The sequence below is a fragment of the Barbatula barbatula genome (genome assembly GCF_947034865.1).
Source record: "Barbatula barbatula genome assembly, chromosome: 17".
Taxonomy (NCBI): domain Eukaryota; kingdom Metazoa; phylum Chordata; class Actinopteri; order Cypriniformes; family Nemacheilidae; genus Barbatula; species Barbatula barbatula.
This window is the reverse complement of record NC_136780.1, coordinates 13,550,053-13,573,426: the sequence shown is the minus strand read 5'-3', so window position 1 is coordinate 13,573,426 and position 23,374 is coordinate 13,550,053. Positions and strand designations below refer to the sequence as shown.

Below are 23,374 nucleotides of genomic sequence, written 5' to 3'. Positions count from 1 at the left end.
CATGGTTCCTGATGATTATTTCTGTTAATATTAAATACTGTATGTTCTTGCCATGGCGCGAGTCAGAATGGCGTTTGTTCATAACAATCTTGCCCCTTCAGCATGTCCTGCGGGAGATGGTATATATAAAGGCTATGTTGCAATCTCCTGGCGTATGCACATGTGAAGCGTTTGATGCGCGGCTTTCCGAGAGATGATACTCATAAATGTCAACATGTGCAAAGAAGACTTTACAATTTTCAGACAGCTGCTGCCTCTTTCTTTTTATGTATGTGCTTGTCTCTCTCCCTTTCATGGTGCATTTACATAATCTCTGTAGCCAAACTAACAACTATATATTACAGGGAAGCCTTTAGAACACACATTTGATCAATATATTACAATATAAGTTATATAGAAAAAGCAATTGGTCTGAATAACTCTCTTATGTGATTTTTTTTCCAAATGTCTTTTTTATAGGAGGTCTATATAGGTCTATTCCAAAGCTGTTGAATGTATAGTTTATAAGAAACTGTAATCGCAATGTATAAATGATAATATCACAGAGTTTCTTTTATGTTTTGGGTTTCTTGCTAAAACTTAGAATTTATTTCCCTTAATGATTCAAGTTTCTGACATAAATGAACGTCTGTTTGACATCAGAAGCATTTGATGTGATGTCCTCTTATGTATTAAAAATGTTGTGAAGTGAAGACACTGTTGTGAAGTGAAGTCACTTGTGTCCCCCTGCCATGTTTTCATAACTTTATCGCTTTGGACTAAGGTGAAATGAGGTTAAAAAAGCATTTTAGCCCTCTGAAAACCGGCCTGTCGAGAGAGAGGCACAGCATGTTGAGATTACGGTCTCTCGCTCTTTGTTTTAAACATTTGTTGTTAAGTTTTTAACTCTTGAAACGAATTCTCCAAATGTTGATTTACAACCATTAAGTATACCAACTCAACATGTTATGCAATGTGAAAATGAATATCTACTCTTTTACCGGACATGTTGTGGAGTCCAAGCCAGCTCAGGCATACTGTATGCTGTCAATAAACCAAAAGTGGAAAATTCTGACAATTCTGAATTAATGTTTTAATGTTAAAAGGGATAGATTACCCAATAATGTATCATCATTTCCAAACCTGTATGACTTTCATTCTTCCTCAAAACAGAAAAGAATACATTTTAAAGAACATTATCAACCAAACATCACTGACTCTCATTAACTGCCATTATATGAACACAAAACCACGGAAACATTTTTGAAATTTGCTTCTTTTTGTTGCAAAGAAAATTATATAGGTTTTAAATAACATTAGGGTGGACTCATTTTGGATGAACGCTTTTATTCAATATTTGTTGAATTGCATTAAGTCTGCTGAGTAAATAAATTCTTTAAGAGTCTTTACGTATATACTCACACACGCATACACACAGTGATCCAGTGTTAAGTGCAAGACACACCTGAATTCAATTTTACATTGCTCAGCTGGTCGTGTAAAGGTTGAGAACGAGAGAGGAGATCTTTGAAGTGGCTTTTGAGGGTTCGCTCCTTATGCCAGATCCTGGCACAGGTATGCTTTAATCTTCACTTCCTCACACCAGCTCATCATCACAATCCTGGCATGCTCTTCACTTTAAAATACTGCCGATTAAAGAATCAATTTGAGGAAAAATGGTCTTCACTTCAGATACTTCTATGGAAAAGTGTATTCCAGTTTAAACAAACAAAGGCATGTCAAAATTTGACAAGGATGATGATGAATTTGATGATGATGATGACTTCTGAGTCAGACCTACCACATCAGCAAAAACGTTGGGATGAATCCACAGTGAACAGCAAGGAAACTTCTGGGAATTCAAGTTACATCTGACAAATGCAAAATTCCTGCTGAGGACTGTACGAAAATGTTTAAAGAAGAAAGCAAGGAAAGTGAGACAGTTCCAAAGATTAGGATCCAGTTTGGAAGAAATTGGTGCAGTCTCCATGACGAGGAACTTCGAGACCTTTTCGGGTGAAACAAAGTGTGGAGCTATGAAGCTATGCTTCAATTCATCATTCGCCCCTAGCTGGCGTAATGGCGTATCAAAGAGACTCAAAATAACAATCTCTGCTCAGATATCGTTCCCTGTAATCTGCAAACTTTCCATCCTCACACACAACGGACTGTAAACTGATAAGCTAATGCTATATCTGGTGCCTCATTGTTTGTTGATAAGAACTCCGCATGTGTTCATTAGAGATATTCTGTCTTTCTCGCCCCTTGATGACAGCAACATTTATCAGCACTACTGGAACATTGTGAGCATTGTCGGCAGGTTTCCTGTTTTTTGTTTCCCCTCAACAGACGCTCTTGTGCGTATGACTCGCAAACACTTTCCTGTAAGTCAGGGGCCGAAGCTTCTCAAAGTGTTTTTACACTAGCTTCAGAGGAGACCACCCCGGAGAGGAACAAGTGATTGAAGTTACAGCTTTTCACATACAACTCGAGATAAAGTCAAACATCATATTGCCCTTGAAGAGTCACGGTGAGAATGGGGGTTCCTCTTTGTACAATGGACCACCAGGCTATAACCGCGGACCACACTGCCCTCCATTCCTGACCGGATTTTATTCTTCTTAATATGGCTAGCTTAAACTTTTCAACTTTTATTTTATTCATTTATTAATTATTATTAACTTTATTCAACATATTGAAACACTGATACTGATATTAAAAAGAATGGGGGAGAAATCTAGCTCTCATTTTAATATTTTGAATCAGATATTTTCTTTATATTTTTTGTTTTCATTTTCCATTTTTAGCATATTTGTTATGTGTTTTTAATTTGATTTTTTATTTGCTTATTTCTTGTATACAATTTTGAGTTGAAGTAGAATACAATTTTATTTTTCATTTTAATTTCAGCTTTTGCTTATTTTAATTTCATAATTTTTGTGACATATTGCAGAAACAACTAGCATTTCTTCTACAGTTTTAGTTCTTCAAATAATATAATATATTTAAATTGTTTTAGTTTTAGTAAACTGTAAGAACCTGGCCACTCTAACTAAGTCCCGCCTTGAAAAGAGCCAAACGTCAATCAATAGAGACAAACTATTTTCTGGGGCGGGGCTCTATAGACAGATTCATCGGATCCAAGTTTACTGCCGGTATTTGGTTATAATAAAACAATTTATTTTATATTTAATTGATATTGATTCGCATTTTGTCATATTTTAATTGTATTAAAGGGGACGTTCTCTCAAACATCAACTTTGTGTGATTTTTTAATTAACCACATGACGTTAAACATGACATTAAACACAGACCTACTTTACCAACTTTCATTGATATATTCTCCTCTGTTTTGTCAGTGTATGGTGCGCGTTCACAAGAGCACTTCTTCTTCGTCTTATTTTTGTACGAGAGCGCTTTGACGCATTAAGCTTTCTCGTCATTAAGCATTCTCGTCATGATGTCTATGAGGAGACCTGGAAATCTCTCGGATGTCCCCTAAATATCTTCCTTTGTGCTCAAAAGACAAGTCAAAAGACTTTACTACTTTAAATTAAATTAAAGCTACTCAGTTGTTAATGATTCTTTGCAGAGGTCTACCAGAAGTTAAGTTTGGGCCACACAACTTTTGTTTATGTTGTTGTTTCTTAAATCATCTATACTGAGACTTGTGAGGGACGACCTGTGTGAATGTGCTACAGCTGAAATGTCAGGTCTAATTGTTGGTTGGAAATATTATTATAACTTGACACAACCTGGACTGCACCAAAGCACTGGATCTGTTGTGACACCTGTCTGTATGCCAGCATAACAGTTTTAGATGTGGTTCAACAAAGATGGTGAACATTTGGTTGAGATTTGGGGCTTTCATAAATTCGCATACCATTGGTTAACCTAAGCTCTAAGCTCATGGTTGGTCTGTCTAGAACGGTTTGTACATTATCATTAAAAATCTATTTTTTTGTGGAGAAATATATATGATTTTTTCTTATACGAAGAGGTTACATTCACCACATCACCAATGCCAAGATATGTTCTCCGTACTTTGAAACAGAGAACATAAATGATCTCTGTCCTGTCAAATCCAAACTGTTTGACCTTTCTCTCTTTCTCGCTACTTCCCACCCACTACGTCACTACAACCCCCCTCCATTTCCCTCTCTCTGTCTCGCAATGTCCTTCAGTATTTTCTGCTCCATTCATACTCTCGTCCTCCTCTGCCTGGCAGAGCTAATCCTCCCCTTCATCACCCTCCAGCTTTAAAAGCTGACATGTTTAGGTAAACATTACACAGTGCTGTGAATCCTGAGCCACTGGTGGAAAGCCACAAGATCAACAAGCTGTCCTCAGGTGCTGCTGTCGCTTCAAAGGCCTGGATCCGTTTCAATAGCTCTGTCGTTAACACCGCTGCTCTAGTTCTTGTTCTTCGGTCAAACCCCAAAAAAGAGAAGAAGGCCCTCCAGACATATCTGTCTCTCACTCTCTCGCTTCTCGTTCTCCTGCAACAGGTTGTGGCTTAACTTCTCATGCACTTTCTTTTTGCCATACACACTCTTTACACCATTAGGAAATTGTTCCTGCAAGGTAAATAAAACTATGCGCAAAATGAAAATTAAAAATAAACTTTAAAATAAGGCCTCATTCATTAACGTTAGTTAATACATTGGATTATACAAACTAACAAATGCAACAAAGTTTTTGTTAAAGCAAAACTTTTCAATGTTTCTTCATGTTACTGTAGTTTGATTTTGCATTAACTATGTTAACAAACATTTTCGCTAAATGTTGAAATTAATAACATTTGCTTACATTAATAATTGCTGTAGTATTGTTCATTTATGTAAACTTATGAAGTTAAAGCGTCAAACTGTAATGTTTTGCTTAAAAATAATCGGAAATCAGTGCTTGAGCAACATAAAACAATTATTGTTGAAAATGTATTTTACCTTACCACGAATTACAATAATAACCTACTAATAATGATTTAAGATTTGGGCTGTCAGGTTGAATTTCACTGGAAAGGTTCTTTTTTTCCACATAGAAATATGTAAAGTCAGTGGTTTTTAAAGTGGCGGCTTGAAGATGGATCCAGCGTGGCCACAGATTTTGTGTCATGTGAATTGTATGAAATGTGCAATCATAGAAAAGTATCAGAAAAAAACAAAAAAAAATGCCCAGCAACCAAAAGAATAGATGTTTCAGAATTGTATGTTAATATGTTTTTGGTTAAAATAAATATAAAATAAAAATTCTATTCTTAAGATTACAAGTCTTTGTGTAAGGTGCATTGCTTTGCGGCCCCGCAAATAAAGAGGGACTTTATGGGACTTTATACAGTATAAAGCACTGTATAAAGCAACCTGTAATTTTTGGTTTCAAACAGAGATGGAGATATAGAGGCAAAAGTTACAGATTGCAGCTGTAGCCTATATTAACAAATCCAACTTTATTGTAACACATAATTTTGTTTAAAATTTTGTGAAAAAAACTTGAAAAATAATGTTTTCAACTAAACTGATTCAGTTCAACTTAATGACCCAGTGATTTGGTCACAGCTGTTAACAGCTCAATCGGAAAGAAAACTATAAAATTACTTTTATATGAAAATAAACAAGTTCAAAAACGTATCCGGGTTGTACCCCTTCCTCAGTGCCATGAGCCCTTTACAAATTGTGCCTGTTGTTTGAAAAGTACATGTGTGCACATTCTCCAAAATTCCCCTTTTGTGTTTCACAGAAAAACAACAGCACAAATGTTTGGCACGGAATCAGTGTTAATAAATGATGGCAGGATCTAAATATTTGGGTGAACTTTTCTTATAAACCCTTTATGTTCCTCCATTCAAAAGTCTCAATGTAGCCACGCAAGTCTCAACACGCATCCCAGCCAATGAATGTCTTATAAATAAAGGACCACGCTAGTGTGAACAGGAACTTGTTCAATTGCTTTGATCATTGAAAGGTGTATTTGGAAACACGTACCAAGGTGATTTTGAAAAGAAAATGTTTGCCGAGCGATGAAAAAAAAACATGCAGTGTCCATTATGTAATCGGCAGAGAAAACGCGACAATAATGGTTTGAAAGGGGATGTGATATCCCGACCCCAATAGATGCATGGAAAACTGTGGAAAATCGAGACCGAAAACGTGTTTTAAAGAAAACAATATTTTGCCCTTCCTTAAGCACTCAAAGCCGTCTGGCTTAGCATTCTCCTCACACAAATTCACAATGCAACAGGAAGGAGGAAACAATACCAACTTCCCCTCCTTCTGTTTTCCTACAGACATGTTCTTCTATGACATACTGTCAGGCTTCCTGAGCTAAATATTCTGTCTTTTGTTGAGCAGAGGGCCTCCCTTTCACTCCAGCACAATGAACAAGAGGACACTCTTTCACCTGAGCGAAAAACACAAGAGGAGGTAAAAGAAGAAGAGGAAGAAGAACAGGGAGGGAACAAGAGAAAGAAAATGAGGACAAAAAGAATGAGGGTGGAAAAGACAGATTCTCATTGGCCGGCCTTTATTTTCCGTATACCACAAATGCTTAATGGTTTAAAAAGAGGCAGGGTGGGAGAGAGTCAGATGTCTGAGTGGCGAAATTGTATGTTTAGTCTGTGGAAACATCATGGGAGCTGTGCTTTATTTTCTTCTTTCCCTCTGGGCATTGGAAGGATGTCATTCCATTTAACACAAACACGGATAGAGAAACGAATTCCTGTTCACTATAACTCTTTCACTGAAGCCTTGATCTCTAGTTAAAAGGCGCTCACACACTTAGATTGACATTGACTGTATTCCTTCTCATTGCACAAATCTTTTCAAGTCCATCTGCAATGAATGGTTGTTGGTCTTTTTTGAAATCGCTTGTCAGATTTTCTCCAATGCCCCCGTGTATGACTGTGTGAAAAAGTCACTAACAGAAACGTCTCGGCATTGTGGAGTTGGTCCCCCGAAGGACTTTTTTTGTGTGCACAAACAGCAAATTGAATTCAGGGAAATTCAAATGTGATACAAACACCAACATCAGACGGTAAGCCTGCACAACACACACATGCACTTCAGCACAGAAGGCTCACTATGTCTCAGAATTCGCTTTACCTCCCACACGCACACAGCCAGAACAGACATTGTTCTGTTCCATCGACCTCTTTTTGCATATAGACAAAAGATGATGTAATTTGGACCGGAGGCATAAGTCAAAGGTCGCCACGTTTGACAATGCTCACAGGAAGTGGAACGATAGTCCTACTTCCTCCATACAAGTTTAGAGACATTCATGAAAAGACTGGTCACTCTATACAATAACCGTTAGCCTTTGACCCGCATGCATGGCTCTTTAGCATTTGTTTGACGTGTGCAGCCACAAGTGGACTACTTCAGCCAGTTTTTTACAACTGTTTTTCACACCCTGATTTACCTTTAAACATTAAATGACAACCCGACATGCTATTGATATTGTGAACAGGCCCATTTTGGTGATGTGATCCAGTCGGTGAGAACAGCTGGAAACCCCGATTTGATCCAAGTAGAAGAACGTTTTGCCATTGAAGTTAATCCACAAAGTTTATCCATAAAATAAATAAAGCTTGGCAAACGCCAAGGTATTCAAACAATTGTTTGCAATGAAAATCCAATGGAACTACCTGGATTACAGGCAGAATTCCATCATTGATTCTTTCAAGAACATTTTATGATCATCTTACCCACAAAAGAAAGCCTCTGGAGTTTGGGATGACAGTTTAAGCGCCTCACCTGCAATTTTATATGCAATTCTTGCGGATTTGTAATTCAGTAAGACAGCACTTTTGGACTTTGTCTGAACTCTCACAGAGCTTGCCAGCTGCACTTTTGCCACATCGCCGCTGTCTGAAATAAAGACAATGTGTCTGACACCTAAGCCTTCGCTGCTATCCTCCATGATGACACTATTTGAAGTGCCTGTGTCCTTCAAACAATCTTGGTATCGGTTTCTGTCCCTGTCTATGAGGGTATATAGATGACTCCCCCTCTTTCAATTAAGACATTTCTATCTTATGTCCTGCTTCCCCCTAGACCCAACCCCTTCCCGTCCACCACCATCCAGACATTCCTCTACGCCCCCACCACCTTTGTTGGCACTAAGTGTTGCTGTGATCTCCCGTTCGCCGTTGTCTCGTCACTCGTTCTCCTTTTCTCTGCCCTGTAATCCCCTGCTTCCATAGAATGGCATTAGCTGGGGGACTCTTATCATCTTTGATGCTACTGCAGGGATTTGGGCGGGTATTAAGTGTCATTAACGCTGGACTATTTATCACCTGCCTGCCAGCGGAATTACTGATGCAGGAATAGAGCTTTGAGCAGGCTTTACTCACCGCATTTGGCCATAGATCTGAGCCGCAGATGGGTGGGAGGGGAGTTCGCGCAGAGCCAGGCCCTCAAAGCAAGCTGACTGTGGCCTGCCACGTCATGTTGAGCATGCTGACAAAGTCTTGTGGTCAAGATGTACTATACCTGGACAGACAACTGAGCTTTGGATTAGAGGAAATAGTTTGAAAGCTATGATATGTTTTTTGGGCATTTTATTCACATAGTCAACTTCTTATTGGAGGATATGCATTCAAGCCAAAAAGTTTTAACTACTATTTAACCATTTACAAGCCTGTATATGACTCTTTTTTTCTGTAGAACACAAAAGAAGATGTTTCAAGTGTTTTTATGTCCATACAATGGAAGTCAAAGGGGTTCAGTGTTGTTTGGTTATCAACATGTTTTAAAATATCTTCTTTTGTGTTCTGCAGAAGAATGAAAGTCAAACAGTTTTGGCCGATATTAATATTTTTCCCATAAAAAAATATGGAGGTGAGTAAACAATAAAAGTTTTTGGCTTCATGAGATGTCATCGTGATGCCCTTCTTGCATCCATATTCGTCCGCTTTTCATTGAAGGTTTAAAGGAGTTCCTGTACACATCATCCTGTCAACAACTCGAGCCCTCATCTTCCTGCTAATCCATCTGTTGTAACGAGGCTCACTTTGCCAAACATGATTGGTTCGAGGACAGTCTGCCCGGGTCTGGAACCGAACACAATGCCCCCTTTGTGGCGGTACAGAATGGGGGATGATGACAGGACAGAGGTCCGGCAGATTTCCACGGCGCAGGAGGAATCTCTGCAATGCGAGCGCAAGCGTCGTACTCTGTGCGAGTGACCTCAAAACACGCACACATTTGCAAAGCCCTGCTCGGAGGAATTTGAGATGGGTACAGTCACTGATTCGCTATAATCTGGAAGGAAAAGCTTGAAAACTGGAGGCAGTGTCTTTTGTTCGCTCTTTTGACACATAAAGAGGCAAACTTTGGTTAATAGGCTTGGCCTCTTCTAAAGCAACTCCTGCAAGTATAGACTGGAAAAGCCTCACCGTATCATCAGCTCAAACTTCCTGCCCTCCCATCATCACCTTGTATCAACTCCGCAATCTCAAACCGTGAGCACAAACATTGACACTGACACCTTAGCTCTTTTTATGCCTTTGACAGGAACAGGAAATATCGCTGTGGCTGAGCTAAGTCTGCTCTTTGTCTCTTCCCCCCACCTTTACTTAAGCTATTGTTGGCATAATAACCCTGTCATCTAGCATCTGTCTCTGGGCAATGTACTTTTGAAAGGTGGGCCGAATGAAACCTCATGCCTGCCACCTTCTTCCCCGGGAACATAACTGTACCTTTGTCTTGAGCGGAAGCTACTTTGTGTTTGTTCACAACGCCACTGCGTGTTTGACTCCTGTGGGACCTCAGCTGGGTATCTGAACGTAAGTCTTTGAATAGACTATTTACAGTGTCAACAATAATGCAGTCAGTCTTACTCTGCAGACTTAACCAATGGTGTGTGTGTAGGGGGCAAGAGTATACTGTATGTTTGGCAGACCAATGGAAGACAAGAAAGAGGTTAGGAAAGCCTGTTAGACAGTTATTGTAATTTCATTTTATTTGGTGACACATTTAAGGATGAAATTCTCAAAGTGCAGACCAAAACTAAACAAAATTTTCCAGATCAAATAATAAAATAACCATGCAAAAATGTTACATTTAAGCATTTGTTAGAAAGCTTTATCCAAGGCAACTTATTGTACAGTGCATCACAAGATATACTGTACATTTAATCTGTTTGTGTGTTCCCTAGAGGTCTGTATCTGTGCATCACTAACACCTGCAGGAACATTATGAGACATTTTCAAAACCCTTACTGTGTCTATTTAATTTGTCAAAAGAATGTAGATTTCGAACCTTAAAAAAAATGCAGAGGAAAGTTAATAAGTTGCTATGTCATTGTTGAGGCCATCTGTCTTGAATGGGGAATTTATATAGCGCTCTACTGTGTATTGCTGTACACCCAAAGCGTTTTTACAATCATACGAAGGGAGTCTCTTCTCAACCACCACCAGTGTGCAGCATCCACCTGGTTGATGCATCGGAAGCCACAGTACAATGGTGCCAGTGCGCTCACCACACACCAGCTATAGAGAGAGATAGAGCCAATTCATATTATTAGGAGGCCATGATTGACAAGGGCTAGTGGAGGGAATCTGGCGAAGACAACGGGGTTACACCCCTACTCTTTACGAGAAGTGCCATGGGATCTTTGAGCATTTTATCCAAAGGACATTGCTTTTAACAGTATAGTGTCCTCATCTGTATACTGGAACATTTGGAGCCATAAAGACCACAGGGTGAGCAGCCCCTGCTGGTCTCACTAACACCTCTTTCAGCATCAAGCTAGCTTTCCCAGGTGGTTTCCCATCCAGGTACTGATCAGGCTCAGCCCTTCTTAGCTTCAGTGAGCAACCAGTCTTGCGCTACAGGGTGATATGGCTCCTGGCGCTTTGATGTGATATTGCTGCAGTCGTCATGACATCCTGGGATGAGGGCCATCAACAAATCCAGAGTTTAGAAACCAACACAAATGGTGTCCTAAATGACTAATGGATTTCATAGACAGAACAGCCAGAGACAGGTTCTTCTGTGATCTTCGTGGCATTTGCCATGACTGTGCTTCACTTAAAGGGGCATTGTGATATTTTATTGAAGATCTATTGACAGAAATGCAATATTATATACATGACTACACCTTCAGAGGTGTATAAAGACCTTATGTAACGAATCTTTGTTTTTATTACCTTAGAATTAGCTATTGTACACCGCAGGTCCCCTTCCATGGAATTCACCAAGTTGTTTCTACAGTAGCCCTGGGTACCATTGACTACCATTGTAGGAAAAATATCAATGGTCAAAAGTGCCCCAGAACTGTTTGCTTTCCTACATTCTTCAAAATATCTTCTTTTGTGTTAAACAGAAAAAAAACATTTATAAAGCATATTTTCCTACTATGGTGGTCAACAGTGACCAAGAACCATTTGGATACAAGCGTTCTTCTAAATATCTTAAAAAGTTCTTCACAACACAGATATTTATAAAGATTTGGATCAGTCAATTGGGTGAGTCAATTGGGTGAGTCAATTGTGACAGACTTTTCATTTGTGGGTGAACTGTTCCATTAACACAGATATGATGGGTAGTAATGAATGATTTCTGTAAATATTTTCTTGCTTTTTTCACACATTAATATGGGTATTGTGGGTTTAGCTTTATAAATTTTCATCGGATACTGTAATGTATTGTACCATCAAAATGAGTTCCCATAGAACATCAAATAGAGACATTCTGGATGTCTGAACCGTGCGGCCTCCTCGACATACTGGCCCTCAAGTAATTATAGGCATCCATCTTTCAATCAGTGCTGTTCCCTCACAACATCACGCTGGCCTGCAGCCAAACATCAAACCGCACCCGTCCCTCTCAACAGACTCCCTGTCATCAAACTTCCTGTCACTTCAAACAGAGCCGCTCAATGTATACATGAAACACTAAGTTAAATACTGCAGATAATTGACACACAAATTTCAAGTTAGCATAATAACAAACGTTATGTTTAAGTGCAGAAAGTTCAGTACGAGGCTCGATAAACAACATGCTGCTATTAATCGGCACGAAAATGTTTAAGGTATTGAATAAATGCACAAAGCACATGCTGTTTAAATGTGTAGCCACAACACATTTTGTGTAAAAATAAGAATGACAATATTGCGTTCTAAACCTTCTTGTGCATAAGCATATCTCCTGTCATGATATATAGTATATGGAAGAAATAATATTTAAGCACAATTTTACACTTGAAACCTCCAAAATGCCTGTCAAGTGCAATGTGACAATGTTGTTTTCTGGAACAGTATCCTGCTCATAGTGTGCTCTCCTCAAATAGAAGCGCAACACTTACATTTACATTTAGAGTTTTTACTCATCATGCATTGAAGATTCAACAACCACAAACGAACACCCATTCTCTCCCCTGATGAGGGGACAAGGTGGAGCTTCAGGTCTGTGCGGAGCAATCTGGAGTCAGCAGCCTGATGCTGGGGCTGATAGTGGGCCTGTCCCGTCGTCTGGCTTCAGCGTGGCTCCTATCTAAGGCCGCCCGCCCCACGGTCCTGTTTACATTGTGTCTTGACCTGGGTCAGAACAGATAGCGATCGTTCCACTGACATAATGGGGAATCCGCATGGAAACTATTTTTGCTGCATGGAGAGGAATGCAATACGGAAGAGGGGGAACCTAACAGGAAGAGATTAACGTTCGGAGGAAGTCTTTGAAAGACGCGAGACCAAGAACGGCCAAGACACACGCAAAATCGAATTTGCCATTTTGTTAAGAATTCTGACATCCACAATAATAACTTTTCAGAGTGAATGCGGCAATCTTTAAAGAATTTATTGTCTGTGTGTTAGCTTTGAGGTCATTTTTATGGCCTGAATCTGAAAAATTTAGGATTTTATGAAATGAAAAATTACACTGTTTTTTCTCTCATGGCAATTCCTACATTTTACAAAAAGTGGCCAATTTGTGTAAATCTCATTTGTATGTTAATAACATAATGACATTGCTTTATATTTCTATTAATCATATTGTCCGTATTAATAAAAAAATTATAATAATTCCTGTGAGATTATAGGCTGAAAATATTGAATGAGTCATCTTGTACCACACAGATGTCTGTCCAATAAAATGTTTTGTAAGAAAAAACATATGTGATTATTCCTGCTGGTAATCTGTCCAAAAATAAAAATTATTTCTCACCTTCGTGTCATTTCAAACCAGTACAGCGTTCTTTCTTTTGCAGGACACAAAATAAGTTATGTTGAACCACAACCAATTTTTTTTACATTTCTCAAAATGTCTTCTTTTGTGTAATGCAGAACAAAGAGTCACATACAGGTTTTGACTTGAGGTTGAATAAATGATGACAAAATGTTCATTTCTTTGGTGTACTAACCATTTTATTACCAACTGTCCACAATTAACTTTACACTCATGACAAACAGATTTAAAACTTTACTGAGCGCATTAAATGATAAGCATCCTAGTAAAGTGTCCATTAAACGCAATGTAGGGGTTCTCATGAGTTCTGCTTCATTTCATTCCACCAACACAGGAGTGATTGAGCAACAGACAAAGAAGAAACAAATAGATCTAAATACAGACAGGGACAAAGATGCGGGCTCCAGAACAGAGTCGCTCTTGCTTGTGGTCTCACCCTCTGGTTATGAGAGTCTGGGTGGTCCAAACACACACACATACACACAAGCAAGCCCTCATTTTCCCTCAACTCTTAATTCGCTTGTCGCGGTTTTCTCCACAGGCCAGACTCTGGTTAGCCATCACCACTGCAATGCGGAACATAATGACAGCAATTTGCGGTCGCAAGGGGAGAAAACGATAGAAAAAGTCAGAAAGACAAGAGCAACTTGCCTTTCATTTGGATGACAGAGCCACGTATATCTGCGAGTGGAATGATGAGTAAATCCAGTGCATGCGTTACAAAGGAAAACCGTGTGGAAGAACAGACCGACCCCAGCTTTGTCTTTGTGGTTTAGTTTCACCATAATTTGGTGATGTCCGCATGATTGCCGATCAGAGTTGATGTGTGGATTACATTTCTGTCAAAGCTGTCAGAGAGTGCGGTTAGAGTTGAATTTACTGAGGCGAATAGCTGCTATGTGTGCTAAATGTACTTTTCCTTAGTTTAGCATTCCTTAGCTTACCCCCAGTTCATAGTGAGGAAATGAGTAAAGAGGATAATCTCTGTTTATTTAATCTGTTGAATTAAATTAGTTTAATTGAATTTTATCAGTTCATAAAAACATGGATCACTGATAAGATGCTTTAATGGGATAGATCACCCCCAAATTATCATTTTAATTCAAAGTGAGTCCCTCTTGTAATCCCATATGATTTGAATGATTTTGAGAAATATCCTGGCTCTTTCCAGCTTTGTCAGGCATTCAATAGTGTTCTTGTTTTTGAGCTTCAAACTAAGCTCAAATAAATGTCTTCTGTAGCGAAATGATACTATGAGTAAAAAATATGTTTTAACCAAGAAGGCTGTGTTATACTTTGAACATAGATGAGAAAACTACACGCGTGAGGGCGGCATTCCGGGTCTTCTTACCTCAACGTCGGATCTCATTGGGTCTTGCATGTCTCAGAACCAAATAGATTTGGCTTTTAATCACTTTCACTCACAAACGTATCGTTTCACTTCAGTAATCCACACTCCAGGGGTTTAGAATTTAAAGATTAGAATTCATGTTTGAAGGCATGAATACATGTTTGGATGGACTATTGCTTTGATGGTGCTTTTTCAATCTTTCTTTCAAAATTTGACAGCCTCAGTTTCCATTTTTGAATAGCATGGAAAATGATCAAACAGGTTTCTAATGATATGAATGTTAGTAAATAATCACATTCGACTAAAATTTTTGGTTAAACTATACTTAGATCTTGGAACAAATAGCACACTTTACCTTTAAAAAAAAATTTCCCACTTATCTCCTCAAATCCTAGTTCTTCCCCAATATCCAATCTAGAGCTTTAACACCAGATAGAAAAAAACAGAATGTATCCGACATCTCTCTACATGTTAAGACCGAATTGTTTCCCTCTCACTCTCTAATCAAGTATCAAAGAGAATGTCTTTCAAAGCACCTTCAAAGCAGAAATGCGTTATTTAATGTGTTGCCTTGAGAGATGTATTATTGCAATAAATTTCCTGGTGTCCCCAGTGGCGAGCAGCTGAAGCAGCTGCAGGTTGGGTGGAGGAAACACCCTCCTTGTCTTTCCCTTTCACCCTTTCCCTAGAGCTCCTCATCTCCGCTGCAGCCTCTAGAGCAGATGCACCACCGACCCATGCGGAATGCTGCTCTATGGTGAAGACTGCACGATATCCGATGAGGTTTGGCTGTAAACGTTTACTTTCATGCTGCTGTGCACGAGTTGGGAAACCTAATCCGCTTGTGAAAGGAGCGATTTGAAACACGAAATTCAGATATACGCCATGGGAACAGTGACCTCAAAATCGGTTCATTTCTTTTCATCAGATACGTTTTATGATGATCAAGTCAAAGCAGAAAAACTGTGCGCATTCAAAGCAGCAGATCATCTCTAATGCCTTTTTGCTTTGATGTTCGGCAGCAGTTTGGCAAGTAAGAGCATGCCATGGCTTTACTCAGAAAGGATCGTACCTTCACAGACCACAGGTATCCTGCCTCCAAAGAAGTTTATTTACGCCATCATTAAAGTCTGATCACTCTCACCCTTAAAGTACAATAACACTTAATCTCACTTAACCTCACATCCACTTGGATCCCCCCCATCCTTCCGAGAAACCGCTTGTTCCGAAAAAACTTTGATTTCAATGCTTCCAGAGTTACTCTTAAAATTCAAACTATGTTTTCTTTGGCGCAGTCCTACGTATCATCAAAAGAGGTCGTAATGTTCAAAGATGCTATTTACAAGGTTCTTGATTTTGCAAAGACTCCGCCTGCATCGTGGCAGCGAGTTGGCCGGTTTATGACTCAACGCTACTTGTGCGTCAAATGGATTTGTTTGGATTGTAGCTCCTTTGTTGCGCTACATTCGAGCTGTGCAGCTGCGAGCGATGTGACCCCGCGTGTCACGCATACCTCATGGCTCGCTTCATAGGCAACCGTTCCCTCGTCCGTTACTGCTAGACACGAGGTCCTTAGTGGACCTGAGCCATCTGCCATAAATCTCCTAACATCACAAACTCCGCGCTCCAAAACAGACTAAAATTACTCAGCCTCATTCTGACAGACATAACTGTTTTAGGAAATACTGCAGCATTCCTGGATTACTTGGGAAGGTTTGTCTCATTACAGAATGTTTCCAGTTGTTTGTAATGCTTACGCAAATCTTCCTTGACTGTTGACTTGTTATGTGATTCTCCATCACTAGCTTGTCAAATATATACAGGTGTAACCAGGAAGAGCCAGTGATCATTTTTTATGTGAGACTCTTCCCTAAATTGTTCAGAGAAGGAAAATCTCAGTTTTAAATTCCTGCCGGAAACATACACTGTCTGTCCACCAAACCTATAAATTGGTGGAATCTGGGATGCATTGTATATTTTCAATATGGTGAATATAAGCAAACTCTCACATCTGCTTACTCAAACCCTCACTGAATGAGAAACTAACCGTGCCCATTGTGACGTGACTGCTTTCCTTGACGGATGAAGGAAATGAATCTGGAACCTGAGCTTCTGTATAAACCATTCCCACTTAACGACAGGATTCCGGGTGTCTTCTTTCCCGGCCATTGTCCTCCCTGAAGGGTTTTGATGGTGTTTGAGGGGGTGAGAACATGTCACCTCAAAACCACAGTTTATAGCTTCTGTCAGATCCCAGGGGCCGGTGGTGAAATGTGGCTAAAGACTTAACCACAGGTTAAGAGACCCCCACACAGACCCCAACAGAGGCCTCTGATGGATCGTCGAGTTTGCCCAGGGGGTGATTTATGAACGTTTGCCATTGAAAAGGGCAGAATCCACACTTGATCTTCTCTACCATTCAAATGTTGGACACACCACAATCGACATTTTTTTTTCTCTTTTGTAGCTCAGGAGACTATTAAGATTATCAATCTTGTCTCGGATGTTTTTCTTAACGTCAACTACAAACAAATTTGAAATTCATTTAATTTATTAATTTGGTCCAGGAATAATTTCTCATGAAAACAATGATCTGAACACTTTATCTTGCACATGCTAACGGTCATAAGCAAATAGTTTAGGTTAAAGTTCGTAAAGAAACTTTTTGACATACGATTGCAGCATTTATTGTGTTCACGAATCTCAGCACAGTTTGTGACTGTTGTTGAGATCTCTTTTCTTCAGCAGACATCATTTTTAATAACTAAAAAGAAAAATCTGAGAAGGCAGACGACTCCATTTCACCTCCCTTTAACTTCAATGCTATCTTCAAGAAATGCTTGAGCTATTGGAGCTATTGAAATATTTGAGGGTTTCATTTTTTATTTATTTAACTAGATGTACAAGACTAGACGTTTTAATAATCTGGAGGGGAAGTTAGTCACAGATGTTGTTGATAGTTCATCAATGGTCATATGTAATTCATGCAGTCCCACAAACTTTTTCAATGGGTACCAAAAAACGTAAAGTTAGTTCCTTCGGATTGGCAGTACGTCAGGCAGAAGCGTTTGAGTCAGGTCTTCTCGAGCTCTGGATCTATTTAAAGATGTCCTGGAGATGAGGCAGTCTGCGGTAGGTCCGCTGGTTTATTTATCCTGCATGGGCTCTGACTATTTTCGGGCTGACTTCACAGGGCACTAATTGCTCTCGTTTCACTGTTAGGTAACGGGAAGAACAGGAAATGAACTATCGTGTTTGAGTGAGCCTGCGACTCCATTCACGTAGTGTGTTGATCTTGGGGGGGAATGCAATGGCCTGCTGTTTTTTGTTTATATGTTTTTGTTTTTCTTTCCATTCGGCCCCTTTTTTATCTGGAATTTGAATTGAGGAACCGAGGAATTTATCAAAGAATGTCTTTTCCACTGACTGCTTGAAGGGATAGTTCAACCCTTTATCATTAACTCACCATCATGTCATTCCGGATGAGTTTTATTCTTCTGCAGAACACAAAAGGAGATATCTTGAAGAACGTTGGTAACCAACAACACTGGCCTTCGATTGACTTCCATTGTATGAACACAAAACCACAGAGACATTTTGTGTAATGACAGAAGCGTTTTTGGGGGGGACTATCCCTTTAACCTTTTGTTTTCACATCTTACAAGCACATAATGCAAAAAGCACAAAACACAAAAAAAGGTTTCTAAAATGTTTGTAATTAAATACAAATCCAGTGAATTGTCTATTTCATCGATTTATTTATCTAAAACTGGTTAAACTTGCTGGTAAACATTTTACTGGACTTGGTCTGGCACGTTACACCTCAAAGAGTGTGCACATAGAGCCGTAAAAACACTCTCAGGTGTAAACATACCTCGGGCTGGAGGGTATGTTGTACATTCTGACCCTCTCACTCACTCACTACATTGCACATCAGTGTGACAGATTCCTATGTCTGTTTGAATTCACCAATGCTCTGAATAGATCAATAGTTGAACTCCCTGTTGCCTTTCCATGACCTATACTGACACAGAAAGCAGAACCAGACGCAGGTAAACAGGTCACTGGGGTACCGTAAGCTGAGGTCAACCGTCAAGCAGAGAGTCTGAGCAGTCTTTACATTTCCATTTGGCAGACGCTTTTACTCAAAGTCACTTACAGTGCGTCCAGGATATACATTTAATCAGTTTGTTTTTCCTAGAAATTACATTTACGACCTTGGTGTCGCCAGCGCTACAGAAACATCCGCCGTTCTGCTTTTAGCGCAGCGTAATACGTTATGACATATTGCATTACGCTGTTGTACGTTATGACGTAATACTATACATTTCTTTCACTCGCTTATTTAATCCTGAGGTGAGATTTTGTACGACGAGTCCTCTGTAAATCGTAAACTCCTTCAGCTGGAGGTTTTATTAAATTTGCCGTTCCAGATACCCCGTCGATATCTGGAGCCTCATATGAAGAATGCTTTTTTCCTCTTTCTCTCAGGGGCAGCAGGAGTCTTGAACTTAGCCAAATTCGTCCATGTGTTTCATATATTTGTTAACGCTCGACTATTGCTTCTCGGAGACTCTGGGTTTTGGTAATGGGCTGTTGATGGGGCCGTACATGGAGCAATATAAATCCACCGGAGCACCTCAGCTGTGATGTTATTTCTCATCGCTCCGTGAGTCCTGCTGGGTTGCTTTTCAGTGGTTCCGTGGGCATCAAAGCTGTGGGGAATTGTCTGTGCAGTTTATCTGCAAGCACCCCTTAAGGGATCCGCCTACAAACTTACCACATTATCAAGCTCAATGCGTTGAGGACTGCCAGGATGAAAAGACCATTATCACCCTGTTTCACTGAAGAGCTTAAGGTGGTTTAACAGAGGGAACATTTGAGCTCTCACAGCCGTTTAATGATGCCGCCTGCCAGAGTTCAATTCACTCTGATACAAAAGTGCATAAACAAAGCGAAGATTTGCGACTTTATCCAATGTTCTTCGACATGTTAACTGCAGGGTTTACTTTAGGGACATAAAGCCAAGGAAACATTAAGAGATTATTCTAAATTGTCATTTAATCAGCTTTCTAGATATATTGTGTCCATTTCAGTACAGTGTCTGTTGAATTTCAGTAATATTTAACCTTAAGAGTGACAGAGAGTCATCCAACAGCAATGTGACTGACAGACAGCATGACACGAAATCCAGGTTATCATATAACCAAATCGTTTTTTAACTTTCCTAAATACATGTACAAATACGACTGTTGTATTGCTTCTAAGTGAATTAAACAAAAAGTTTAATGTCAACTTGTTTACTTTGCAGTATTTGAGGTCTTAAAAATACAGACCATCTTTTCTGTTAATGCGACCTGTTTTTCACGTTTTCATATTCTAAATTTGTATGTGAAATTTGGGAGAAAAGTTGTTATTAGTTCACAGGATGAAACTAAAATTATGATTTTTTAAAAATTATTTTGAAATGGACATCACATTTTAAGAGTAAAATAACACAATTTCATGTTAAAGTTGTTCGCTAACCTTAAGCTTAACTAAACCAAAACGTGAAATTTGGTACAGCATTGTGGTTATTTGACATAATTGATATGTGGATCTCAAATTCGTTCCAGGCGTTTGTAATATCTGTTACGTCATGATTAAGGTGTTAACTTTGCCCGTTTGACCCCCGAAACGTAAATCAGTGGCGAAAAGAGCTGCAAATGGATTTATGGTCTTCAAATCAGATAACACAACACGCTTCAGAACTTCAAGGCGTCTTTCACACACTCTCTCTGGTCTTGTTTCTTTCTGACTCTAAAAGGTTTCAAGGCCAAAGCACTGGAAGTCGAGGCAGGCCGGTAAGCGAAAACATGTGTCTGTAGCCCTTAGCACAAGCTCAACATTAATTTGTGTTTGTGTTGAAAATTGCCCTGAGAGAGATGAAAATATATGGCCCTTGGCTTCATGAGTTGATGGCTTTGAGGTTCAAGCTGGATGGATGTTGCCTGCTATCGTCTTTAGTTCAGCGACCCTGATGCGTACCGCTGATATCGGTACACTTCTGAAGAGACGGTTTTAATGCTTTAAAATGCATCTTGTTACCTTTGTCCTGTGTATGTGTGTTTGGCTTGCCAAATTAGACCTTGAAGTACAAGAAAAGCCGTGTTTTCTAACACACCTAAGCACGTGATGTCATATATAATATGTGTAGTGTTATGGAATTATTTTTTTATTTGACATTTTTTCAGAAACTATACACCAATCCGTTCATTTATCTTTCCTCAAATACTATGTTATCCAAAATTCACTCACTCAACACAAAAGGTGAAATTTGGTAGAATGTAGACACTGTGTAACTTTCCATACAATGAAAGTGAACGGAGACTGAAGCTGTCAGTCACAAAAAAGGTATTTAATCTCTTTTTGTTCCATGAAAGAAAGCAAGTTGAACGCATTTCAAGGGCGAGTATATAAAGAGAGACATTTCATTTGTATGAATTATTGCATATCAGATGCACAATTTACGTCTGCATGCAGTATTTAATTTGTGATTCTTAAGGAAGTATGACAACAGAACATCAGGGACTAAATGTATGGTGTTCATAAACCTTTGGCCACTATTGTATACATTGACATATGCACTGAAGTACCGTAACCATACGCAATCAAAGCTTTATTACACAGTTTATGTAAAGATAGCTTTAATCCTAAAAGTGTTATGCCAGAAACTGACGCATATAGACCATATATTTAGAAATGTGCATGTTGTGTGTTTGTTCGTGTTATTGTACAGGATAGAACAGCAATCTCTAAACTTTTTCTGGTCTGAAGCACCTCAGCGTCCACTCCTGTCGAAATCAACAGAAACAAACAAAAACCAGTGCACAAACAGAGTCTCTTAGTGACAGACTTTTTCCGCGCCTCAGGGCACCTGTTGTCCCATATGGGCGATCGCTGCCGAGCGAGACAGGCATTTAATACTGGCAGACTGTCCAGCACTGCTGCCTGCTTCCAGTTTCCTCGGTAGCATGTTCACACAACACTTGCGCCTTTACTCTTAACACTGAATTAAGCATCCATTAAGATTATTGATGCACATGTCTATTGATACCAGTAATAAATGAATAAAATCATCAGATATTACTGCAAGAAGTACAGGAAGATACTAACTACAGGCTACCACAGAGTAGATCAAACGAAAACTCTAATTTGGAAAATAGTATTTCTATCGTGGCATCATTTGTTCACCTTCATGTTTTTCAAAGCCTGTAAACGACTTCCGTGGAGAACAAAAGAAGATGACGCGGTTTTGTGTCCTTACAATGTACGGCAATGGGGACTAATGTTGTTTGGTTACCAACGTTCTTCAAAACATCTTCTTTTTGACATTGGGCTGAGTCCAATGGCAAATATGTTTTGAGTGACCCCTTACGGATGCATTCAGTAAACTGTAGCTTGACTATTATCTGCCTTGGACTACTGACACCTAGTGACGCGGATGCAAAAGCAAAACTTTAGAATTACTACTCATTTATTCAAATAACAGGCATTAACTCTCGCCATGTCAGTCTCCAGGAGGCAACTCGGCCCATGAGAGGAACTCAGAAGAAGAAAAAATGAGAAGAAATTTTAGCTCTCTATCTGAATTTAAGTCTGATGAAGGCTAATTCCAAAATACACAGACACGGCTTAAGGCTAGTCCCAGACTAAAATGAATGTTTGACCTGTCTTATAAAATATTTTTAAATATTTCAGTGCCGTTGTTTGGTCTTAAGATGCACACCAGTGATGTATTCTTCAGAAGGCATTATTTTAAAAGCAACATAAATATCATAATTCAACTAAGGCATAGTCCTAGTTTAAGATGTGATCAAGATCTTGGTCAGTTGTACTATAGGAAAAAAACTGTTACTGCTGTAAAAGTGAGTCAAAATTAGTAAAAACTATTATTAATAATAATAATAACAACAAGACAATTGGCCAGAACAAAAGCAATAGGAATCAGGCTTAAACAGACAGAAACAGTATGTTCTGTGTCTTTTGCAAACACTTTTTCTGGGTTTGTCTAATGATTGACATGAAAAAAGATGAGAAATGAATGAGCACTTCGATTGAATAACTTCAGAAGAGCCGAATTCTCCTGCAGAGCGGCACGTCCTCATCATTCCTAAACACACTCTGACATCTCAACAATGACACGCACATCAAAGCTCTGTCAATATTTACTACATCCATTTGCTCTCCTTCAGTAAAGAAAGAAAGTAGACGAGGTGTTACATTTCAACCATTTCTTCTGGTCGGATCTACAGACTTCAAAAGATAACGCAAGTCTTTTTTTGAATAAAACAAGTGTTCTCAGTGTTTTTTTACATTAAACAACAATTCGGTAGTGAGATTCTGTTAAAATGTTGTTCGGTCAGTATAAACCATCAAGCATGCACGAGTTTACGTTAATAAAATGAGCAGCCGAGTTTAATAAACTCTCAAGTCATGCAACACATTGCGCTTGGCAATAAAACTCCCTTCAGCGTCGGCAATATAAAAACAGAGATCCAATCTCGCGCGCATGCAAATGTCTAGAGGACGCCGCTCAAGATGTTTCAATACGTTTCGAAAGGTGGGGATACATGTGTTTGCAATCCAATCCCTCCTAAGCCTGAAACACAACTCTCCCCGGTTATTGATTCACGTGAGCTGCGCAACGTTTTATGAGCGAACATTTGAGTCCTTCTCTGCGTCATCATTCACAATCAGGGGACATATGGCATGCCTTAGCGATTAGCATGGACTTAAACCCAACGGGCTTCCAGCTGACACAGAGAAACCCAATACTGTACACAGCGCCCCACTGCATCACTCTACACACACGTTCCCA

At 39.3% G+C, this 23,374-nt stretch overlaps 1 protein-coding gene across 2 annotated transcripts in view; it reads right to left on the bottom strand.

Moving 5' to 3' along the window:
* lgr6 (leucine-rich repeat containing G protein-coupled receptor 6) overlaps positions 1-23,374 on the bottom strand; it is a 78,957-nt gene that overhangs the window by 54,922 nt on the left and 661 nt on the right. The window contains exon 1 of one of the 2 annotated variants that reach the window (XM_079477867.1): positions 1,445-1,570. The exons of the other annotated variant lie outside the window; for it this stretch is intronic. The gene's annotated coding sequence lies outside the window, so the exon portion shown is untranslated. Of the gene's footprint in view, positions 1-1,444; positions 1,571-23,374 lie in introns of those variants that run through there. 2 annotated transcript variants of the gene reach the window in all.